We start from the raw sequence: 18,769 nt of genomic DNA, 5'->3' as shown, positions 1-18,769 counted from the left end.
TGTTTGTGATTATGCTGTGTAATTACTACTTTCGTAACACCTGGCATTGTAATACACTTAAATATTTTCTTGTGTGCTATCCGCCCTTTCTGTATGCTTACCATATTTAATTTTACGTAATTCATGTTCATTTTATTGTATGTTAAACTAACAACACTCTGTCTCTCAAACTGTGTGACGTTGACAGGTACGCTGACTGAAACAGTAGTACATGTGTTTAACGGGTTATACTCTGTAAATTCTCTTTTTATTCTGTCGACTAAACAACCAATGTTTGCTCTATGTAGACAACAGTCGGAACGCTTTACAAATCTTTCAAATAAACAACAGAATTCCGCTCCTTACTCACGGAGCCATTCCAGAACCTCTGCGTTAACACCCTCATTGCTGGAAAATCTGTGACTGTTCTGAATCAGTCTCTGCTGCCTCGGCCAAACTGTTGTGGTACCATTTCACGCGACACTGCATTTGATCCACATACAGCCAGAATTTCACAGTGAATCTATGTGCATTTTAGATACTTTACCCAAAAGAATGGTACTATCCTGCGTGCTTCATCTCTGGAGTACCCCATTTCACTCGCACGCTGTGAAGCACCTGTCATTCGTTCCGCAGCAGATCTTTTGTCTACAGGAAATCTAGTACGTGTATTCTGTTCCGACAATGCGCCACTCTTGGTATGCAATGGTCTTATCAAATGGCTCTGAGCACTATGGGACTTAACATCTATGGTCATCAGTCCCCTAGAACATAGAACTACTTAAACCTAACTAACCTAAGGACATCACACAACACTCAGCCATCACGAGGCAGAGAAAATCCCTGACCCCGCCGGGAATCGAACCCGGGAACCCGGGCGTGGGAAGCGAGAACGCTACCGCACGACCACGAGATGCGGGCAATGGCCTTGTCGTGGGACGACATGAGTAACTTACTTTTTGAAGTCCCCTCGTACCTTTCCCAGGCAGTTACAGAAAAAAGTGGTTCAAATGGCTCTGAGCACTATGCGACTTAACTTCTGAGGTCATCAGTCGCCTAGAACTTAGAACTAATTAAACCTAACTAACCTAAGGACATCACACACATCCCTGCCCGAGGCAGGATTCGAACCTGCGACCGTAGCGGTCACGCGGTTCCAGACTGAAGCGCCTTTAACCGTACGGCCACACCGGCCGGCTGCAGTTACAGAGACCAACAGTTTAACGTGGACTCCGACCCATGTTGCAATCCGACATTTTTCACGTCATCGAACATTGTCGGAGATGCAGGTACGAGTTGTGTGAGAAAAGTAACGACACTGATTTTTTATCTATCAAAGTTTTCGTTTTTCTTTTTTCAAACAACAATACTGTCCGCATCGAAGTAGTTCCGTTCGACAGCTATTCAGCGGCAGAGTCGTTGTTCCCAGTCTTGGTAGCATTTCTGAAAGGCTTCAACTGGTAGGACCTTTAATATGTCGCTCACATTATTTTGAATGTACTTTTGGAGCACAGTATTGTATGGTAATGAATCAGTGCCTATGGCAAAGCCGGAATAAGGAGATTCTCCGCAAAATCAGCGAAGAAAGGAGCATATGGAAAACACCGACAAGACGAACGTACAAGATGATGAAACTTCCTGGCAGATTAAAACTGTGTGCCGGACCGAGACTCGAACTCGGGACCTTTGCCTTTCGCGGGCAAGTGCTCTACCAGTTTTAATCTGTCAGGAAGTTTCATATCAGCGTACACTCCGCTGCAAAGTGAAAATCTCATTGTGGGGACAAGATGATAGTACAAGCGTTAAGACATCAGTTGTTTCTTGCGCATTGTTTTGTGAATTACATGACTTGCCTCTACGTGGAAAAACAAATTCAAATGCTATTTTGATGATTTATTGCAATTTAAAGTACAGTCAGGTGACTGAACACTGCGTAAACTTTTGAAAATGTCCCTAAGAAGGCCACCTATGAAGAAAACTGCACAGTTCTATGTCGTGCATTAGCTTACAGGTTGTGTGTGAGCAGGAACACTATATACTTTCCACATAAATCGATTTGAAAATCGACATTGAATCTTATAGTAGTATTTCAAAAGCGCAAAATGTGGTTAATGTTATCCATACGAAATTTTTAATGACAGAAAAAAAATTGTGAGAACTGCTGTTACGATCGGATCAACAATAAATTACGTAAACGACGAGAAAACGTAATCTGGGAACGTAAAAACAAGTTTCATTGTAATGAAAGGATCGTAGGGCATTACTGGCCAGGAGACACTATCCGACGTTGTTTGGCCGCTTAGTGAAAGTCTTTATTTGATCTCACTTCGGCGACTTCAGCGTCAATAATGATGAAATGATAAGGACAACACAATACACAGTCCCCGAGCGGATAAAATCTCCGATCAGGCCGGAAATCGAATCTTTCTTAAATACAATAAAACTAATTTATTTAAGTAAATGCAGCAAAGACAAAGAGAAAAAATTTGCAATACATATAGTTACCATTTTTCCTAGAAAATTTTGTTTCGTATTTAATTTTGTTCTTTTTTGTGACATGAGTTCGTTTTGCTTACCTTTTGGTTGTTTTTCGAACTTTGTTTTTAGATTCGCTTGAGGCTTTTTACTAGAGTCGTTGAGAAATAATTGATTTCCTCAGTGTTTAAGAGCTATTACCACCATCAGTATCAATAAGAAAGATATTATTTTACTAAACATGCACAAAAAAGAAGACAAAATCAACACATTAAAGATGAAAGGAAATAAGTGTTTCACAGACTACAATATTAAGAGTTTGGGGCAGGAGAATAGATGATTTGTAGTTTGTGAGGCAGCTGTCTCTTTCAGGCCCTACTCCTCACATTTTATCCTGTCTGCATACCGAATATGCATACGACACCCTCTTGCTTCGTTTACTTTCCGATTCAGTTTTATTTGTCGACTTCTCACCTGTACTGCGTACTGATTACGTGAGTGGCTAGGGGGTAGCGTGTAGCTATGTAGGTAACCCACCCCTCTGTACCTAATCCAACATTTAATTCTTAAAGCACTTTCTCCATTAAGTGTAGCTGCTCTTGACAAGAGCAACTCCTTTTCGCTACGGCGAAAGCAGGAAGAAGTTTCGCACGTTTTGGAAAAGCTACCACCCACTTAGAGTGTAGTCTCACGCTACTGGGCCGCATGGACGAGCCATTTCGGCTTCCGCATATGATGAGTGACGAAACATAAGCCTGGTGTCCTCGATAACAGAATTCTAAACTGCTGGTGGAAGAGGTGAGAACTCTGCTTTGTTAGTAAACTTCAGGTGGATTCTTCAGCTGTCCACATCCCGTTATGCTTGTATGTGTGGTCTCCACACACTTTTCCGCAAGCAAAATATGTAGCCACTTGTGTGTCTGCAAGTTTCCGAATTTTGCCCTTCCTGTGGAAACGGTGTGCAAATCCCAACAAAATTTCCAGAATTTCTGACAAATAAGTCTGGATGTGGGAACTGGGCAACACTCATTTCCCTTTTCCATACACACATATCTCATTGGCGGATACATTGTAACTTTATGGTGGGAACTAGGGAACGGAATTCCAGATCCCTGATTGGAGGAGCACTTAGGCCATTTCTGGGAATTGCTAGAAAAGATTGTGTGGTGTGCCTTTTCGACACCTGAAGGAAGCCTACCGCAACTTAGAGAGGCATTCGTATTGGGATTCGTATTTGAATTCATAGTCTGACTCGAACTTCTACTTGGTGATTCTACTCTGGACTCTGCGCTCGTACGTGTTTGTGTTGACTTTAGTCGACTACCAAGTCTCTGAAGTTTCACTTTGAACTTAGGCGCATCAGCGATGAGTAATCTGGAGGATGAAAAGAGCAGCTGAGCCCAGCAACTGTTAGCAGTGGCCGTAGTTCAGCGCACAGCGATGTGTTGTCAGCCTCCTTGACGACAGTCCTAATAAGGCCACATTTGCAAGGCACACACTCGACTTCGGAAATCGCGATATAGAATTCCTTTTTTAGTCTTCCTAACTTGTTCCACGCCCCTCCCACACGCAAGTGTAAAAGTTTTTCTGTAATCTAATTATTGCTTCCAAGGGAACTTTTTTCGTAACCACTCATGTTTTCCTGCGTTATCGAGTTAACCCAATGGAGTTCACCCGTTCATTGATGTTTCCTTCTGATTCTTCCTTTATTCACCGATCCGTTGAGCGCTCTGTACGAATTAATACCATTTTTGTATAATTTTATAGTTTTGCAGCTACAGCTGAAAGCGCAATTCGTGTCCGTTATGTGTCTGGGCATCACCTCAACCGTAGCTGCCCGGCATCACTGATGGTGACTAACAACCATTCATTTTCTCGTCATTGCTCTATTTTAATTATGTAAATCCATTCTCAAATTGTTTTATAACCTCGACGTTTATGTGTTCTGAGTAATTTTCACACGCTGTTTGAGCAAATATTGTTTTACCATATCAAACTCTGTCATTCTGTAACCATTAAGGAAAATTATTCAACTGAAATGCCCAAGTCCTCCAACAAAAAGCAATAGGCGATGAATATATCAAATAACATTTACCAATGTGCGCGGCAGTTGTTTGTTCAAGTAGCCTAATAGTTTCATGGGGGTAATCTATCACTTTATGTGATCTGAGGTGATAGATTCAGCATTAGTCTAATCTGCTTATACCCAGAGCACCTGATAAGCAAGAGGTCTTGTTCACAGCATACCTGGCTTCTGACAATTGTACATATTTAAAATTTAAAAACAGGATAACCACAGTTCTTTGTGAAGCAGACAGAAACAAGACTTAACACGTAGACAGTTTCAAACCAAACACTTCAAGCTTGTGAAGGGTTTCCACGAGGGGACACGACAAATTACTGAAGCTTCGCAGGAGAGTCAGTGAATATAACACTAATATGCCGGAAGATAGGGCACATGAAACAGGAGCAAATTAAATCGACACGTCAAACATGAGAATTATGTAAGACAGATAAAAAATATGGAACGTTTATTGGATAACAGTAGGTACAATAATATTTAACAAGATCTAATTTGATAGAATGAAGGCTTTCACGACCAGATGACATTGTTGCTGGTAATCCTGTCGATGTATAAGGTCGTGGTCCACAGAACTCTTATGTTCCTAACGTTTCGTCCCGAACTGCGCTGGAAATCAGAGGCATTGCTCCTCCATTGAGTCTTGCCGACAGGAACCGTTGTCACCACTGTGGCAAAACCGTTGGCCAGCTTCTCCTCATAGTCGTGGATAATAAACAAAGGGGCGTGGCCGGAGTTACACGTGATAATCAGAGATGATTCTTGTCAAAGATAAAATTCAACTATCGATTGTCGTCCTGCCTTAAGCGATTCAGCAGAGGTACTGTCCACATGTCACTGTCTCTTCTTTCCTGTTAAAATAGTCCCTATGTTTATATATTTCAGTGGCTTCTCTGCATAGACCAAACACTATCCGAACAAGCCTTTAAGGCCCAATGGTACCAACCGACCTCAGCCCTTAGGCGTCAACGGATTCGGATACAGAGGGGCATGTGGTCAGCACACCGCTCTCTCAGCTGTTGCCAGTTTTCGTGACCAATATCGCAACTTCTCAGTCAAGTAGCTCCTCAATTGGCTTGTCAACAGCACTCGGCAGACCCGGACGGTGACCCATCAAAGTGCTAGCCAAGCCCGACAGGTCTTAAACTTCGGTGATCCGACGGGAACCGTTGTCACCAGTGTGGCAAGACCGCTGGCGGGCTTCTCCTCATAGCCATGGATAATAGTTCGTCGTCGAAGATTAAATCTTTGTTTCAGAAAACTTCACTTCTTGACTTTCTGGCTAACGAGTGTGCTCTGCTTGAACCGCTTTTTCTATTTTCCCTAGTCGGCAAAGACTTTTGTGTTGCTTTGGTCATATATCCAGGCTTCTCTTGGTTGTTCTGATGCAAACTTTACCTCATGTACATGGAATTTTATATACGCAACATGCTGACAGAGGAGGGCGTTTATCCTTCACGGATCGGAGTACTTGACCTATTTTGTTTGTTGGTCTGAAAACTGGTCTAATGCCATGCTTCTATAAAAACTTTCCGATCTGATCTGTTACTTTTTTAATAAAAGCGAGAGAAACTTCCATCGGTGGTTTTCATGCTTGTCCTTCGGCCTTCTGTTATTTGGTTGTATAATTCTATTTACTTCCTTCCCCTAGTAGCTATTTTACTCGAAATCCTGCTTTAGATGTTTTAATTCGGCGTCCAGGTATTCCGGCCTTCAAATCCTTTTGGCTCTGTCAGCAAGACTTTTAATGGCACTTCTCTGTTGTTGAGGATGGTGATTAGAGTTATTACGTAAATATGTAATATAAAAAGAAAATGAAGCACATTTTTCTACTGGAAATGTTGGCGAGAGGAACACTTAATAAAACAGAGAGGCAAGTAAGCTTTTTTGCTCTGATTCACTACGCACTGGCACTGAGACATATTCGCTGACACAAAACGTTTGATAGCGAGGGGTTGTGGATGCGTAGACTGCTCGTGGTCGTGGCCTTCTATAAACAGTTCTCTCTCGCTCTCACCTTTGTTTCCCACTTCTCTCACCGACAGCGCTACAGTCAAATGTCTGAGCCTTCGATAATAAATATAATAGACTGGCCCTGACGTCATTTTCGTGGCTCCACCATCTCTGGGCTAAAGTCACGTGAATGTTGGCAAAACATGGTTGTTTCGTGTTGCGCTTATGGCTGTACTCAGCGTTTTGTCGGGGGAAATGGCATTACATTTCACGTGTGTTTCTATGATAGTGCAGATGCGTTTATTGAAATCTGCTGAAGTGACTTTTATATGTTTTTTACACTTGAAATAGAGTATCTCGTAAATTAAAGTGTTGAAAGTGATGCCTGTAAAGTCAGACACATATTACATTTTGGAAAGTATCTGTGATAATTCGGTTACAGAAGTAAGTATAACTGTTTCTCGTTCCTACTCATTGGTTCCCGAAGGATGAAAACCGAAGGTAGCTTTGGATACAGGCCCTAAAACGGAAAAACTTTAAGCTATCTGCTCATACGCGCCTTTTTGTATATAAAAGTGAGATTATAATAAGGTAAGAACACCTATAGTCGACACATGAAGAGAATCTTTTTCTACCTTCTAATACTATTAAACAAATGTAGGCTTCAAAATTATTTTCTGAAACTTTTAAGTCTCACCTTTCATCTAAAATACCATTTTTTTAAACTGATAGTTTAAACTTTTGTAAAAATACTAGGAACTGAACCTTTGAAGTGCACCTAAAATTGATACTCTAAAATGGATCTGCTCCTAAAGTCGACAATTTTGGCACCTATAGTTGACATAAATCTCATATCCCATTTTCTTTTATAAGTGACTAGAGTTCAAAACGCAGCGAATCCAATATTTAAAGTTTTGACACGAGCCCGCTGTTACTGTTTAAAAGAATTTTAACGACATCTTACTTTAATTGATAGTTCATAGTAATTTTGTCCCGCTGCCCACCAGAGGGGCGTTCGATGTATTTGTTAGATTTTATAATTGGTACTGTGAACAAATCCAGGTCAAATGTAGTTCTGACATAATTTTTCGCAAATAAAAAAGTAACTTTTGTTGGAAGCGTTTGGCAGTCAATTGAGAAATGTGGGTAAAATACGATACAAACATAGGATGGCAGACCGCTGATTTGAAATCCCGCCACGTTTTGCCAACAGTCACGTGGTTTATGTTGGAGCCACACCAGCCCTATAGCTTCTGCACAGCAAGGCCAGTCTACTAGTATCTATGGTCGAAGGTCTGAGCGGAAATAACATTCATCTACATACGAATGTAAATATAGAGTGTTGTGTACAGCACTGGAGAAGTGGACGAACGGGAGAGCTATGTATTTTGTAAACGCAATTCGTCTATGATGAGTACTATTGGACGTCGAAATTAATGTATACAAAGATCAAAATCTGTTAAAACGTTTGGCTTGCTGTTGCCAATGATCTGGGAATTACGCTTGATGATGCAAACAAAAAAAACCGGAAGTCTTCTAACCTGCGCTAAATGCGAGGCAAAAAAGTTCCTTAGGGAGAATGGAAGTACAGGGGGCTCTTCATCCACATGGTTTACATTTGATGCCATGAGTTACGTACTTTCTCGAGACATACCTGAAGTAGGAACTGATAGCATAAACAGCGGTGTGTGCTGATGAACAAAAAATAAAATAACAATAAAAATAGCATTCTTATTTTACACCTCTCTTGATAGTCCGCCCCGGTAGCTGAGTGGTCAGCGTGACAGACTGTCAATCCTAAGGGCCCGGGTTCGATTCCCGGCTGGGTCGGATATTTTCTCCGCTCAGGGACTGGGTGTTGTGTTGTCCTAATCATCATCATTTCATCCCCATCGACACGCAGGTCGCCGAAGTGGCGTCAAATCGAAAGACCTGCACCAGGCGAACGGTCTACCCGACGGGAGGCCCTAGCCACACGACATTTCCATTACCTCCCTTGATTAAATCTTTCGGTTTTACTACTGAAGCGTCGCATGAGGCTAGTGATGAATAATGAACTTTAAAGAAGTACATTCAACTTCTGTACGAATCACCAACAGCTAAAAACGAAAGATGATCGCTGTTCGGGCTGTAGCCGGTGTACACTCTCTTATATTTGTACCGGTTTTAGTTATTTGCGGACAAATTTATGTACGAGATGTTCTAAACGGTGTTCCGACAGTAGGGTAAAGTTCTGAAACTGGTATGCATCCAGCATCAGTTCATTGCTTACATTTTCTGAATCATTTCACTTACCTAAAAAAGTACCCATCCATAAAGCCCGATTTCTCTTGTTCTGTTTAACTTGTGTCCTTGTGTAATTCGAAAGTAATAACGCCGCACTGACTTCCACTCGCTCGTGTTCATTTTGTTGTAACAATGTGGTCCTTGCAAACACTTCTGGCTCGGCAATGTATTGCCACAAACATTACCGTGAAATAATGACCGTTAATGTTGTAGTAGATGTTGCTGCAGTTCGTGTGGCCGTAGTGTTGCTGGACAATATTATCGGGATCTATTGTCGGCAATATGCAATATTTATGCCCAATGTAAACGTACCTTCTTAAAGGTAGACATGCTCGGAATTCAGGATATATTCGGAAACAAACGGCCTAATATATTTGACAAAGAAGAGTACAAATGTCACTAATAGCCCCAAAATCTGTTACAAAAGCGAAAAAAATATTAGCATACATAAGGATGCGAACGTACCACCCTACTCTCCGTAACTAGACGCCAGTAACCACACGTCCATGCTGAACTGTAGGATAAAGTAAGTGCTTTATCATTCATGTTAGTCTCCTGAAGGCTTTTACTGCTCATACGTCGTTAACTCATATATAATTTTAAGAAATCGTTCCAAAGGTTACGTATTTGTGGTGAATTTCAATGTGCCAAAAACAACATTAGTAATATAATCCTGCACGCAGTTGAAACACAGCGCTTTCCGACTGGCCTTCCGGTTTTGACTTTCCATTGGTTACTCGATTAGATCTCAGAGTGGTGGGAACATTGCTAAGCCCCATGTTATTTCCGTTCTTGGGACAGCGGTGTCGGCTGCAGGCCGGTAATCCTCCTTCAACTGGGTCACCATCTGCAAGGGGAGGAGGTGGCGATGACCTAACGCGGGTGTTATGGCTTTTTGAAGGCCGCCTCTAGAGCGATCGAGAGACAGTTCATGAAATCTGCTTCTTACTGCTTGGAAAATACGGCTTTTTTTCTGAAAATGAAACGATCGCATGGTATAGTAGGCCGGGATATACTATCTGGGGTTGTTCGGCCGCTTAGTGCAAGTGTTTTTATTTGACGCCACTTTGGCGACTTGCGTGTCGATGATGATTAAATGATGATGAGGACAACACAATAACCAGTTCCCGAGCGGAAATAGTCTCTTACCCGTCCGGGAATTGAACCCAGACCCCTGCATGGCAGACATTGCGCTGATCACTTTTCTTTCTTTTTTCCGTATTATATCCATCGTTGGCCTGTACATATTGGTGCATATTACCGTGGAAGGGAATCACTTATGCGTCACGATATGAGCAGATGGGACACGTCTCAACTGCGTGGGAGGGGGAGGGGAGGGGTTCAGGAAAGATGCTGTGGAGATATGCTGCGAAAATTCGTCGTTGATGGGGCGACCAAGTGATCGAACTCTGCATAACCACAACCCAGTTCCAGAAGTCGAGGACAGTATGTGGGCCGTTGTGAAAGAGGTATTCTAAAGCCTGTCCTCAAATCAAGATAAGTGCATGGTGTTTTACAAGCGGACAGTGTGAAGGCTGGGGCAAGAGCAGGAACTCCGGGGTAAACGTCGTTGGTGGGGCATAGAGGCGTTGGGTGAGGAGCCAAACGTCCCGTTTCAGGAACACATAAGACTATGTTTGTCGGTGTTGTCGAATTAGCAGTCGGAGCAAAGTGGCGAAGTGGCGAGTCCGATATGATGAAGTCGATTCAAATGGTTCAAATGGCTCTGAGCACTATGGGACTCAACAGTCCCCTAGAACTTAGAACTACTTAAACCTAACTAACCTAAGGACATCACAGACATCCATGCCCGAGACAGGATTCGAACCTGCGACCGTAGCAGTCTCACGGTTCCGGACTGAAGCGCCTAGAACCGCTCGGCCACCGAGGCCGGCGATGAAGTCGATGATTGATCGAGAATTTATCACTGACAACGACATACAAGACTGCAGATACACTCAATGGCAAAAACGGTGCATGGATGCACCTGCAAACCGTCCGCCAGTTAACATCTGGGTGCTGTTCCTCCATGTGGTTGCGAGGGGTGGACGATATAAATAAAAGATAAAAGTCCTTTGGACTGAAGAGCGAAAAGGGGATCATTTCGAACGTAGCTGAGTTCGACGAAATACGTTACGATATGGTACAATAACAGTGAGATATGTGCTATGTTGATTGGTGGTTGCAGAGTAGCTGGTCGGAGGATATCCAAAAGATTGCATGTTAAAGACAAGGTGGATCCCTACTACTGCCACAGCATAGTATGCACAACGACCGCAGTGGATCGCACTCACACACTGACAAGTCCAAGGTCGCATTTTAGAGAGGGCAGTGTTAGTGCTGTAGCGGATCTTGAATAGGGCCCCTGTTGACATGAAGGATCTGAAGGCCAAATGAAGTTTTCAATGGCATTGGGAAGATCTGGGAAACATGGACCAGTTTAGGGGCCACAAACATGTTGATGTAGACCACCCATTGTAGTTGGTTCAAGCTACAATGTACATGGCGGCGACATGGTGCCATATGGACTGTAAAAGCTGATACTCAGCCAATGCCACAGTGCAGTGTGTGGAGCCTGTCAAGTTGATCGCTGAGTAACGAAGGGTAGTACCAATGGGGAGTGGGTCCAGCGCCACAACCTGGAATCCATACTGGATGTGCTTTATCATCAACTTGCAGACGTTAAGGATGCTACCCGAAATATGTCCATACTTTTGGAGCCAGTGGATGGCGCCACTGAGTATGTATAGAGCAGGCAAGCAGTGGGTCATCATCTGCATAGGCCCTGCAGTGGTAGGTAAGATCGCACAATGTGAGACTCCGTAGGCGAGTTGTAAGACTGGCCAAGAGGAGCTCGAGTGCGATGGTATACACTAGAGTCGATATGGGGCATCCTTGACACACAGAGTGGAATATAAGAATAGGTCCAATAAATCTCCCATTGACCAAGACCATGAAGACAGCAAGACGTAGTAACTGGCAAATGCCATCCACAAAGAGCAGCGGGAACCCCATATGTACCACGACCATTAGGAGGAATGGGTGTTAAACATGATCCAAGGCGCTTGCAAAATAAATGGAGACCAGCACCATGTGGAGCTGCCAGACTGCAGTTATCACGATGATGTCATGGCATTCCCTCAAAGTCATTTGAACGGCAGTCTGCTCCACTGTAAGAACTGTAGGTAAGATCATGTGTATGTGCACCGCTAAGGGGCGCATATAGATTTTATAATCCGCATTCATTGATGTAAGAGAATGTTATGCAAAGACATTTGTCCCCCCAATGGCTTAGACACCAGTAAAAGAACTCCAGTGACAAATTCGTTTGGTACTGGAAAGCAAGGAGTAAAGAGATTCCATATCATTTCCACCGAGCAAGGAGAGCATTAAGGTGGTGAACGCCCAGTAGAACTCCACCAGAAGACCATCCGTTCCAGGCAGTTTGTTCTTCACCCGCTTGTCAATCACGTCTGCCACCTCATCCGCCATCATCACATACATCAACAATGTCGAGTCTGCAATGGTGAGGGTGCAGTCAGGAGCTGGATGGAGGTCGTCAGGAATTGGTACTGCCACTGAATCATCTTCGTAAAAGTGAGGATAGTGTTCAGTAAGGGCAGACACCACCACTGCCTGCGTTGTGCTGGGAGTACAATTTGGAGGTGGTGAGGGTAGAGATGAAGAGTCTACGTCGACGACAATGGTTAGGTACAGCGTGGTCTGTGGATGGCAATTCCTCATGAAGAAGGTCCTGTCGTTGCTGTAAAATTTATTGCGTTGGGAAGTGAACAAACAGGTTTCAGTACACTGGGATTCTCTATGGATATCAGGTGACAGGGGGAGCACATCGAGCTCGCGAAGGATGGTGTAGTGAAAGTTGGTGGTGTCCCTATGCTGAACCACCGCTTCCTTGCCACATTGCATGAAAGCCATTGTGACTGTAGGTTTCGCGCATTTGAGCCACTTGTGCAACATGGAGATGTACTATCATGCGCGAAAGTATCCGAACGACCTGAATTGTGATCCGCCTGATTTGCATGCAACCAACATAACGTAGCTGTCTAGCGGGTCCTCTAATCACTTTGCGGTACAGTCGTTCGACTATACAAAATGGATACCACGAGAGACCACTAGACAACACTGTTCTTTAGGGAAATCAGTGCGATGTAACATCACACCACGATGCTGCAAAAACTAGAAAAACACGTAGTTAGAGATGAGTTAGTCTCTAAGGCTTGTACAGGTTAAAATGATTTTCAAAGGCGTTACCATCTCCTTACAGTCTGAAACAACTAACTATGGCGCATAAACTATGTAGCAATCCTTAAAGTAAATGTTTGCATGAACAAGATATTCTGAGACAATGTCTGGACTAATAAAAGTCTATGAAAGTTCGAAGTATTTTTCCTCTGTACAAGGTTTTCCCTCACCTCCTAAATGTCCTAGTGACAATTGGTTTTTGTATAAACTGGTCGTTAAAGGAACTAGTTAAAACGCGATAAACAGCGGTAAACGCTCTGTAGAAACCGCAATATTAATGGAGTATAATCAGTAATGTCAAGGTACTAATTATTCATGAAGAATTATTTGCCCACATGTTTTAACAATAAATGACATCACGAAATTTTTTGTTCTGGTTCAAAATGGTTCAAATGGCTCTGACAACCATGGGACTTAACTTCTGAGGTCATCAGTCCCCTAGAACTAAAACTACTTAAAGCTAACTAACTAAGGACATCACACAAATCCATGCCCGAGGCAGGATTCGAACCTGCTACCGTAGCGGTCGCGCGGTTCCAGACTGTAAAGCCTAGAACCGCTGGACCACACGGCCGGCTTTTGTTCTGGATCTGGACAGAAACCCAGCAGATGTAGCCACTACTAACTAAAATACACTTTCGCACTTTCCGGGACTTGATCAAGGCAGCAGTCATCAATGCTGACTAGCCGTAAAGAGACGTGAAATACACTCCTGGAAATGGAAAAAAGAACACATTCACACCGGTGTGTCAGACCCAACATACTTGCTCCGGACACTGCGAGAGGGCTGTACAAGCAATGATCACACGCACGGCACAGCGGACACACCAGGAACCGCGGTGTTGGCCGTCGAATGGCGCTAGCTGCGCAGCATTTGTGCACCGCCGCCGCCAGTATCAGCCAGTTTGCCGTGGCATACGGAGCTCCATCGCAGTCTTTAACACTGGTAGCATGCCGCGACAGCGTGGACGTGAACCGTATGTGCAGTGGACGGACTTTGAGCGAGGGCGTATAGTGGGCATGCGGGAGGCCGGGTGGACGTACCGCCGAATTGCTCAACACGTGGGGCGTGAGGTCTCCACAGTACATCGATGTTGTCGCCAGTGGTCGGCGGAAGGTGCACGTGCCCGTCGACCTGGGACCGGGCTGCAGCGACGCACGGATGCACGCCAAGACCGTAGGATCCTACGCAGTGCCGTAGGGGACCGCACCGCCACTTCCCAGCAAATTAGGGACACTGTTGCTCCTGGGGTATCGGCGAGGACCATTCGCAACCGTCTCCATGAAGCTGGGCTACGGTCCCGCACACCGTTAGGCCGTCTTCCGCTCACGCCCCAACATCGTGCAGCCCGCCTCCAGTGGTGTCGCGACAGGCGTGAATGGAGGGACGAATGGAGACGTGTCGTCTTCAGCGATGAGAGTCGCTTCTGCCTTGGTGCCAATGATGGTCGTATGCGTGTTTGGCGCCGTGCAGGTGAGCGCCACAATCAGGACTGCATACGACCGAGGCACACAGGGCCAACACCCGGCATCATGGTGTGGGGAGCGATCTCCTACACTGGCCGTACACCACTGGTGATCGTCGAGGGGACACTGAATAGTGCACGGTACATCCAAACCGTCATCGAACCCATCGTTCTACCATTCCTAGACCGGCAAGGGAACTTGCTGTTCCAACAGGACAATGCACGTCCGCATGTATCCCGTGCCACCCAACGTGCTCTAGAAGGTGTAAGTCAACTACCCTGGCCAGCAAGATCTCCGGATCTGTCCCCCATTGAGCATGTTTGGGACTGGATGAAGCGTCGTCTCACGCGGTCTGCACGTCCAGCACGAACGCTGGTCCAACTGAGGCGCCAGGTGGAAATGGCATGTCAAGCCGTTCCACAGGACTACATCCAGCATCTCTACGATCGTCTCCATGGGAGAATAGCAGCCTGCATTGCTGCGAAAGGTGGATATACACTGTACTAGTGCCGACATTGTGCATGCTCTGTTGCCTGTGTCTATGTGCCTGTGGTTCTGTCAGTGTGATCATGTGATGTATCTGACCCCAGGAATGTGTCAATAAAGTTTCCCCTTCCTGGGACAATGAATTCACGGTGTTCTTATTTCAATTTCCAGGAGTGTATAAATGTTTTCGCCAGTATTAGTTAACACATCTGAACTTGAAACGAAATGACGAAATTATTTCTACTACATCAAAACCATTATCGTCCTGTTAACTAACCACGAAAGACGTTTCATATATTCTCCTTCACAAGTAACCAAGTACGCACGTGCTGAAAATTGGAATGCTATGATTTAAAATGTTGTGACCTCGTTTTCTACCCAGCACGTTATCGGATTGTTAACTAAGTAAAATCAGATGTTAAAAATGGAATTTATTTACCAGCAGCGAGCTGTATCAATATGAGATGAGGGTACAATTTGTTTTGCTTGCTTGGGAATCGAACCTGGCGCGTACTGTCGCTGTTTCTCATCCATAAATAGACGTTAAGTATCAACTGCTTGCTCACCAGTAGTGAAATGCTCGCATGTTTCACTAGAAATAACGGTACCTACCGTTATTGTTGACTATTCATGAACAGACATTAAATATGCAAATTATTTTTCGGTGGTAGGTCAGTGTGCACATGCTAGAGCGTAAAATGAAATTATGAATATATTTGTGCTGGACCAAGATTGCAACCCAGATACGTTCCATTCCTAGAGATCCGAATTCGAATTCCAGTCGAGGACCAAAAATTGCAACGTCTCAAGTTCAAATTAAATATGAACACTATGAACGAAACAACCATTCCTAAGTTAAATGAAATAAACTTTTTAGTGCTAGTTTACTGGCGACAGAGTTTGTGCCTTTGGCAGCTGCTGCTTTTGTTATGGCGCCATTTTAACAGGCTCTGACGCTGTTGGTAGTGAAGGGATATTGTGTTTAATGCGGATTCTGAACCACTGTGCGACCTAACATTCTGGACTTGACGTTACCATAGGTTAATTAGATCTTTCCGTGAATGTCAAAAGAAATGGACGCCATGAATGAGAATCGAACCTATTCCCGACAATTATCTAACTACGATCAACCCAGCAGACCACTGCAACTCACAGTTGGCAGCCTCCAGATGGTGTTGTATCCGACGATGCGTTAGAAGCTGTGAAAAAATCCCGCTCTCTCAATTAACAGGTTAATTACCTGCTAGTTTCTAATGCGGGTATTATTCTAATCTCACGACGGCGTGATATAAGGACCATTCCAGTCTTCGTAGCTCCGATGTGATGCCAATATGAAATTTTTTCTATGACAACTAATGTTTTAGTTCGAGAAATACAACTGCAGCGTGTGAGGTTACCATATAATTCGATGATTACTGTCATGACCGCTATTATTATCTTCATTATGCTGCTACTATACATGTGATTGAAGGAAAGGTATATGCTCTTTGACCACTTTTAGAACCATCTGCCCAAATACAGTAATTATGTAGTTCCATGTATAGGGAATACTTTTCGATTTAATGTTGGAAATCTCCAATTCTTCGTTAATCACATTAAAATTAAATTAATTGCTGAAACCTTTATTTGAGAGTAGAAATCGTGTTGCTTTTCTTTATTTGCGTTTAGCAACGATGCTTGTAAAATGCGAAATCTGGAGGTAAAACACTATTCAAAATGCAGGGATATTAATGTCTGCTGTTAAATGTCAAGTGTATGCTTTACAAAAAAAAAAAAAAAAAATGGCTCTGAGCACTATGGGACTCAACTGCTGAGGTTATTAGTCCCCTAGAACTTAGAACTAGTTAAACCTAACTAACCTAAGGACATCACAAACATCCATGCCCGAGGCAGGATTCGAACCTGCGACCGTAGCGGTCCTGCGGTTCCAGACTGCAGCGCCTTTAACCGCACGGCCACTTCGGCCGGCTATGCTTTACAGATGACTTGGTCAGACTGTTGTGAATCATATGGGAGTTACATTGCTGCTGATTAATATCTCCCTCATTTTTGTGTGTCGTGTTTAATAAACTACCGAAAAGACCATATGCAGTATGCCATATAGTAATAAAAATTGATTACAACTTATCACGGTAACGATACAAAAATGTCTGCCTTCTTAAGGCAAAATACCCCAAATCATTACGAATTAGCAAGAGTAAGTTAAAAAATCATTCAGTGCCACACGCATTGACAGAAGCAGAAAAAAAAGGGATTAAAATGTGTGCAATTCTGTAAATGTTGTGTCTATACATACACGGACTAGAAAATAGAGGTAGCGATATAATGTCGGAGAGGTTTTCATTCGATGTCTTTACTGATTGTTGATTTGCCTTCGAAATTCTATTTTTCAGAGGAGCTTCAAATGGCTCTGAGCACTATGGGACTTAACATCTGAGGTCATCAGTCCCCTAGAACTTAGAACTACTTAAACCTAACTAACCTAATGATATCACACACATCCACGTCCGAGGCAGGATTCGAACCTGCGACCGAAGCGGTCGCGCGGTTCCAAACTGAAGCGCCTAGAACCGCTCGGCCACAACGACCGGCTTTCAGAGGAGGAAAAAGTATTCTCGCCACCACTATTTTTTTTAAATCTTATTTTGTTCGTTTTTCGTTCATTGCATCTGCTCAGGGGGGACGTAGCAAGACACCCGTTTCAGTTCGTCGTTGATCCATTAACTCAGTTTTTTTTTTTTTTCTATTACAGAGGGCAGCTAACCCTCTGACCGAACACGCTGAGCTACCGTGCAGGTATTTGAACCGACAGAAAGCGCAGTTTGCAATTTCATGTCCAAGTTTGCAATTTCGTGTCCAAATCCTTTAACCCTACGCTAGCAGTCATCTGCAACAAATCTTGCCTCCTTGTCGCCTCAATTGTAGATTCGTCAGCTAAACAGCGACGTAAATAGCGAAACCAGTTGCAGTTTCTGTTGAAACGAGCTTCCCGGAATCAAAATTATTCATTTGATACCTTCTATATCGTCCTCTATGGGAAAATCATTCAGGATATTTAATGAGAATGATAAGATATTAGTGAGTGAATTTAGAAGGAAACTTTTGCACAAGTCCAGGAAATAATTCGAAGGCCACATTGCTGCCAAATGTATGCTGCAATGTTGCCAATTCTCGATTAGACTGGTGACAGGCAGAAGACGCGTGCTAACGCGAAAAGTCTCTTCAGCTTGTAACCGTAGGACAAGCTCGCGCAACACAGACGTGGCAGGGCCGGCGTTGGCGCTAGCGCCCGTTGCTACCACTTTGACGGAGACCTGCATTAAACGTAAAGGCCAATTAGCTACCGATTGCAACTTGAACATCAGATATAAGTATCGGGGGAATAATTTACAGGGCCCTCCTTTTAAGTAGCTGTCGTAGCAGTTTTTGTTATGTCTTATAAGAACTGCAAACTGAAAAAAATTATTCTCCAGAAGCGATTAGGTTGTGTTATCACCTAACGCCGTTAACAGAATGAGTAAATAATACCCTTTTTGCTATTAAATACGCAAAAATAATTTTCTTTGGCACTACTGCTGACACATAATAAAACAAATGAAACCACAACATGACAGTGATTACAAAACGCGAACATCAACAAAGACATTTCATAAACTGCGAATAACACATTTCATCTACATCTATATTTCACAAGCCACATTAAGATGTGTGATACAGGGCACTATATATACCACTATCATTTCCTCATTTGTTTACTCCAGGAGCGAATATTTCGTAGGA

This window comes from Schistocerca nitens, chromosome 3 (assembly GCF_023898315.1).
Source record: "Schistocerca nitens isolate TAMUIC-IGC-003100 chromosome 3, iqSchNite1.1, whole genome shotgun sequence".
In the NCBI taxonomy this organism is placed as follows: Eukaryota; Metazoa; Arthropoda; class Insecta; order Orthoptera; family Acrididae; genus Schistocerca; species Schistocerca nitens.
This window is presented reverse-complemented; position numbering follows the sequence as displayed.